Below are 7,560 nucleotides of genomic sequence, written 5' to 3' on the forward strand. Positions count from 1 at the left end.
ACACGCGAGGGCGGTCCCACGACGCCTGGGACGCCGGCCGGCCTCAGCCACCCTTCGGCCTCCCGCGGGCCCGGCCCCACCGCCGGGGCCTACGTGAGGCGCCCCCGCCGCCGGGGGCCGCCCCGTCCACCCAGCCACCCGTCTGCCTGTCTGGTCTGCTCCGGGACCCACGTCCCGAGGGAACGCGCCCGAGAGCGGCGGCGGCCCCCACCCATGCCCGCACGCCACCACCGGCTGCGGCTCGGGACGGGAGCGAGCGGAGAGCCAGCCGCTCGCGGCGGGGCGGAGCCCGGACAGGGCCGGGCCCTCTCCCCACCCCAGCACGCGACGGGAGAACCACGCGCACGCTCGCGCACACGCGCGGCCCCGCGCCCAACGACGGCCCGGCCGGGCGTGACCCTCCCCCGACTCGGAGGGGGGAGGCGCCGGCCGCGGTAGGCAAAGAGCGGCTCTGCCCACGCGCCACGGTGGTGGCGTCCGTGGCTACTACGCGCAGAGGAGGGGGGTCCGGTACCCCAAGGCACCCTCTCGGATCGCTAGAGAAGGCTTTCTCACCGAGGGCGTGTCGCCCCCGCCCATCGTCCGCCATCGGGCCCACCAAGGCGCTTACAGACACCATGGCCACACAACGCAGGAGGGATCTGCGGTAGAGGTAAGGCCTAGAGCAAGTCGGAGCGTCCGTGGTCAGGGCCGCGAGCCCGCGCTGCCCCGGGCTCGCCATCTCCGGCCACACTGGGCTTAGCTAGGGATCTAAAAGGCCCCTGTGCGGCTCCCAAGTCAGTGCCTCCCCTCAGGCCGAGACCAAGGGAGGCAGAGACTGGGACGGAGGTGCCGATCAAACAGCACCTCCCAACCAAAGAGCCAGCATCACGCCGCTGGCTCGGCCCGCCACAATCACTCCCACACCCGCGTGGAAACCCCAGCAAGGGGAACACGCGGGCACGCGCCCGAGCCTGCCCGCCCCCACACGGCACGCCGTGGGGTGGGGGCGACGAGGCACCCGTCCCCCGCGAGGGGGACGGGCACGCCTCCCTTACCGACTCGACCCCCCGCTTCTCAGACACACCAGCGCAGCGGTCACCTGAGGAGGGCGACGGGAACAGGGAACGACACCGCCACTCGGCCTCGGGCGCCTGAGGGACGACCTGGAACACTCCAGGGGCACCGCCAACGGCCGGGGGAGCGCGCTCACGCGTCCAAGAAGGCGCGCGGCGCGGCGGCAACACGGCCCGCCCCACCGTGGGGAGGGCCGCCCGCGAGACACAGCCAAGAGGCACAGGCGGAGCATCCGCCGCGTCACGGAGACCCCGACACCGCCCACGCCACAAGGCACGGGGCGGGGGGAGCGAGGTCGGGCCGGATTCCGCACCCCTGCCACCTCCCACACGCCACTCGCAGCGGGGGAGAACGGGCGAGGGGGCCCGCGGGCAGAGCGAGAAGAGCGGTCCCGTTCGCCATGAACGTCCGTCCCTCGTCTGGCACGGCTTAGGCCCGGCCCGGGAGAGCACAGCATCACCACATCGATCAGCAGCATAACGCGAGGGATCCCCGAGCAAGGGAAGGCCGGCGAGGACAGCCAGCGGAGGAGCCTGCTTCAGCCTCACCGGCCCCCCTCCTCCTCTAGCAAGCGCGGGCGACGACCCCAGGACGAGAACGCCTGACACGCACTGGCACGGAGCCGGCGGGACGGGGTAAGTCGCGACCGCACCCGGGTGCCGGCGGCAGGGAGTGCACGTGGTAGAGGACCCCGCGCCCCTAACCCCGCCGCCCTCGGGTACCAGAGACCGGAGGTGGCACCACGGTCGCGGGGGACGCCTGGAACGCACAAGAGCCGGCGCGCAGGCCCCAGCGGGCGGCTCAAGCGGCGGGGGTGGAAACGGGCGTCCGATTCTCGGCCAGAGCCCGGAGACCTCCCCGCACACGCATCCAGGCACCCGGAAGCTCTCGGGCGACTGTCACCCGAGCAGAGCGTGTCAGCACTTATCTGGCGGCACAAAACCACCCATTCAGGGGCAAGAATCGCCGCGCCCGGAGACGGGGCCCACCCACGGATCACGAGGGGAACCCCTGGATCACGGCCACGGCCACCAGACCCCAAGCACGACCCCATCGCCACCAGGCCCGGAGCTCCCGGGGCCATCTGGTCGACCCCAGAAGCGTGGCGGCAGGGGGAGCCGGGGACAGCCTCCCCGGGCCGCCCGCGCGGGCCGGGACCGGTCGGTCCCTCCCTCTGAGTCGCCGGGTCAGGACTTAGAAAAGAATTCCACGGAGGAGCCTCCGGCGACCGGGCCCGGGGCGGGACCGTGGCTCCCGTCCCTCAGCCGGGGCTCCACCTACGCCTCGAGCCGGCCCCCTCCCACCTCCGGACAAAGACGCGACCCGCGAAACTCGGAGAGAGAAGTCCGGTCCGACGGCCCGGACCCACCCCGGGCACGCGTCCCGGCCGGGGACGCCCTCCCCGGCCCGCCCTCGAGGGCTCCCGGGGCCGGTCCACGCTCTTCTCCAGGGCGGGACTTGGACAAAAAACTGCCACGGAGGAGGAGGCATCCGAGGACCGGGCCCGGTCCCCACCGCCAGAGCCGGTCGACTCGGAAGACCAGTGGGGAAAAGGCCAGCCCGGCGGCCGAGCCCGTCGCGCCCTCCACGGGCCTCCCCCGCAAGGCCCCGGCCGGTCCCCCACCTCCGGAGCGGGGCGCGGAAAGGGGATCGGCGACGCGGAAGGCCCGACCACCGGGCCGCCCTCAGGACGACGGCCGGGCACGGGACGAGTTCCCTCGCCCGTTCCCCCGCGGCGGCCCCCCACCCCCTCCCGGGGACGGAGGGGCACCGGCGGCTGCTGGTCGACCCGTCCGGGAGGCCCCACACCCCGGCCGGCACCGGGCGGCGCGGCGACAGCCACCTCCCTCAGTAGCCTGCACCTCCAATCTCCGGCGAGCGGGCGTCGCGCTCACGCCCCGGCGCCACCGGGCCAGATCCCGCCAGCGACGCCGGCCTCCCGGGACTCTGCCTCGGTCACCGCGGCCGAGTCCCGTCCCTTGGCCCGCGTCGCCGGAGCTCCGGAGGAAAGAGACGATATAAAAGCGGCCGCCAGGTGGCACCCGGCGACCGGCGACCGCCTCAGCGGGACGGAGCCGGAGCGCGGGCCCGCCGGGGAGCACAGCCGGGCCGCCGGGCCGCCAGATCCCGTCCCGGCGCCCCCTCGGACCCAGCCTCCCGGCCCAGCTCGGCCCCGGGGCGTCCGCCCGCGGGCTCGCGGCCGCCAAGGCGCAGCCCCAGCCGCAGGAGGGGGACCCGGAAAAGGTTTCTCGGGCGCTCACCGGGAAGGGGACGGGGAGAGTTCCCCCAGAGAGGCCAGGGGTCGGCCCGGGCCGGGCTGAGCCGGTGCGGCCGGGAGGCCGCCGCTTCCCGGAGCGGCCGGAGCGCCCCCGGGGCTCCCGGGAGGACTTAGAAAATCAGGGCGGGCGGGGACGGTCAAACCGAAACCAGGCACGTCATCCGAGAAGGACCGTGATGACGGGAGGAGGAAAGCTTTCAAGCGCAGAGGGTCTGTCGAAGGCAGGCGGAGAGTCTACCCGCTGAAACGGACGAAGATGGGAAAAAGAGGCTAGCTGAGGTGCCGACATTTAAGGAAATTAAAAAAAAAAAAAAAGCACGAGGGCGTGGAGAACTGGGGGAAAATCAACACTGAGAAATCTACCCTCTGAAACTGACGAAGATGGGCAACAGGGGCTAGCTCGGGTGGCAATCTTTAAGCAGAACACACACACACACACACACACACACACAAGCGCGTAGAGACCTGGGGAAAAAGCAACGCTGAGAAATCTACCCTCTGAAACTGACGAACATGGGCAACACAGGCTAGCTCAGGTGGCAATCGTTAAGCAAAAAAATAAATAAATAAAATAAAAAACTACAATGGCGAGGAGACCCGGTGAAAAAGCAACCCTGAAAAAAGGTACCCTCTGAAACGGAGGAAGCAGGGCAACAGAGCCTAGCTCAGGTGACAATATTTAAGCCAAAAAGAAAGAAAGAAAGAAACAAAGAAACAAAGAAAAGAGCAAGGGAGTGGAGACCTTGGGAAAGAGCGATACTGAAAAATCTAGCCTCTGAAACTGACAAAGATGGGCAACACACGTTAGCTCAAGTGCCAATCTTGCAAAGAAAACACACACACTCACACACACACACACACACTGAGGGACGTGGAGACCTGGGGAAAAAGCAACACTGAGAAATCCACCCTCTGAAGCTGACGAAAATGGGCCACAGAGGCTAGCTCAGGCGGCAATCGTTAAGCAAAAGAAACACACAAGGGCGTGGAGACCTGGGGAAAAAGCAACACTGAGAAATCCACCCTCAGAAACTGAGAAAGAAGCGCAACAGAGGCTAGCTCAGGTGGCAATCGTTAAGCAAAAGAAACACACAAGGGCGTGGAGACCCGGGTAAAAAGCAGCACGGAGAAATCCACCCTCTGAAACTGAGGAACATGGGCAACAGACGCTAGCTCAGGTTGGAACCTTTAAGCAGAAAAGAAAGACACCAGGGCGTGGAGAGCTGGCGAAAAAGCAACACTGAGAAATCTACCCTCTGAAACTGAGAAAGAAGCGCAACAGAGGCTAGCTCAGGTGGCAATCTTTAAGCAAAAGAAACACACAAGGGCGTGGAGACCTGGGGAAAAAGCAACACTGAGAAATCCACCCTCTGAAGCTGACGAAAATGGGCAACAGAGGCTACCTCAGGTGGCAATCATTAAGCAAAATAATAAAATAAAATAAAAAACTACAATGGCGAGGAGACCCGGTGAAAAAGCAACCCTGAAAAAAGGTACCCGCTGAAACGGAGGAAGCAGGGCAACAGAGCCTAGCTCAGGTGACAATATTTAAGCCAAAAAGAAAGAAAGAAAGAAAGAAAGGAAGAAAGAAAGAAAAGAGCAAGGGAGTGGAGACCTTGGGAAAGAGCGATACTGAAAAATCTAGCCTCTGACTGACAAAGACTGGCAACACACGTTAGCTCAAGTGCCAATCTTGCAAAGAAAACACACACACTCACACACACACACACTGAGGGACTTGGAGACCTGGGGAAAAAGCAACACTGAGAAATCCACCCTCTGAAGCTGACGAAAATGGGCCACAGAGGCTAGCTCAGGTGGCAATCGTTAAGCAAAAGAAACACACAAGGGCGTGGAGACCTGGGGAAAAAGCAACACGGAGAAATCCACCCTCTGAAACTGACGAAGAAGGGCAACAGATGCTAGCTTAGGTTCAATATTTGAGCAAAAAAAAAAAAAAAAAAAACCCACACACAAGGGCGTGCAGAACTTGGGAAAGAGCAAGACTGAGAAATCTACCCTCTGAAACTGACAAAGATGGGCCACAGAGGCTAGCTCAGGTGGCAATCGTTAAGCAAAAGAAACACACAAGGGCGTGGAGACCTGGGGAAAAAGCAACACTGAGAAATCTACCATCTGAAACTGAAGAAGATGGGCAACAGAGGCTAGCTCAGGTGGCAATCATTAAGCAAAAAAAATAAAAAATATAAAAATACAATGGCGAGGAGACCCGGTGAAAAAGCAACCCTGAAAAAAGGTACCCGCTGAAACGGAGGAAGCAGGGCAACAGAGCCTAGCTCAGGTGACAATCTTTAAGCCAAAAAAAAAAAAAAAAAAGAAAAGAAAAGAGCAAGGGAGTGGAGACCTTGGGAAAGAGCGATACTGAAAAATCTAGCCTCTGAAACTGACAAAGATTGGCAACACACGTTAGCTCAAGTGCCAATCTTGCAAAGAAAACACACACACTCACACACACACACACTGAGGGACTTGGAGACCTGGGGAAAAAGCAACACTGAGAAACCTACCCTCTCAAACTGACGAAGATGGGCAACAGATGCTAGCTTAGGTTCAATATTTGAGCAAAAAAAAAAAAAAAAAAACACACACACACACAAGGGCGTGCAGAACTTGGGAAAGAGCAAGACTGAGAAATCTACCCTCTGAAACTGACAAAGATGGGAAACAGAGGCTTAGCTCAGGTGGCAATCTTTAAGCAGAAAAAAAAAAAACAACAACAACAAAAAACCCCCACAATGGAGTGGAGACCCGGGGGAAATCAACACTGAAAAATACAAATACAATGGAAGGCCAATAGACAGAGCAGGCACTTTCACCTGGGGAGGAGGAGGTACGCATGGATGACCAATAAGCGCATGCAAAGATGTGAGCTGTTCCCTGGAAAAGCAAGTGAGAAAATTAGAGGGAGACATTGTGGGGACACACGGGTGAGACTGGCTTCTTCCAAATACAGGAACAGGATCAAACTGCTAGTGAGGTCGCGGAGAAGCCAAGTCAGTCACTCACGCCTCACTGGTGGTGAAGGGAAACGGTATGGCCTCTGTGAAAAATGGCGTGGCGGGTTCCAAAACTCACACGCCGCGGAAACAACCACCGAAAGTGGCAACCTACATAAGCCCTTGGTGTATCTTGCCTCCTAAGAGCGTCTGTATGTAGCTGGAGCCTTGGGTCGTTAAGGCTTCCACAGTGATCTGTGGTGGTGGTGGGGGGGGGCCTTGGGCCTTGGGGGTCTCCGCTGGACCTCCAGGAAGTCAGCTTTTGTGGAGTCCCGTGAGTCCTTCCAGGGAGGGAGGCATCCAACCCGAGGGTGGTCTGGAGGGCACCACTCCCGCCACTCCCGGGGGCTGGGGCGGGGGGCGGGGTGGGGGCTGCGGCCACGTTCCTGTTCATTCACACAGAATCCGGGGCATGAATGTTCTTAGCAGCTCTGTTCCACACAGACCCACACTGGAAACCACACAGATGTCCTGCAAGTCCCATCCCTTGCTCATGTCGCCGGGGCTCCGGAGGAGGGCCACTCTGTAAAAGCGGCCGCCAGATGGCGCCCAACAACCGGCGCGGAGGGGTCAGCGGGAGGGAACCGGGTCACCGGCCAGCGAGAGTGCACAGCCTGAGCCCACCGCCGGGTCAGGTCTCTCTCTGTCTACCTCTGTCTCTGTCTCTCTGTCTCTCTGTCTCTGACTCTGTCTCTCTCTCTCTTTCTCTCTGGGCCCGCTTGGGGCGGCCGGGAGGTCACCACGCGAGGCCCCAGGATGTCCACCTCGGAGCTCCCAGGCAGCACAGGGCAACCCTGGGCGCAGAAGGAGGTCTTGGAAAATCGGCGGGGAGGGGGGTGGGGTGGGTGGGCTTGCCAGGAAGGGGACAGACTCCCCACGTGACTCCTGGGCCGGGCCGGGGCTGCCGGCTGGCTGACGCGGACAGAGGGTGGAAAAGTCCCCGGAGATGCCACGGGGCAGGCCGGGGCTGCCGGCCCCCGATTCCCTGAGCGGCCCGAGCACTTCCCGGGTCCCGGGAGGACTTAGAAAATCAGGGCGGGGTGGGGGGTGGGGGTCGCTGTCAAACCGAAACCATGCACGTCATCAGAGAAGGACCGTGACGACGGAGGAATTGTCCGCAGTCTGTCAGGAATTGTGTGCAGCCTGTCACTTCCGGCCCAGAGGGTCTTTCTAAGGCAGACGGACAGACAGAGCCCACAAGTCGTAGAG

The sequence above is a fragment of the Equus caballus genome, unplaced genomic scaffold, assembly GCF_041296265.1.
Source record: "Equus caballus isolate H_3958 breed thoroughbred unplaced genomic scaffold, TB-T2T unassigned-0001837, whole genome shotgun sequence".
Taxonomy (NCBI): Eukaryota; Metazoa; Chordata; class Mammalia; order Perissodactyla; family Equidae; genus Equus; species Equus caballus.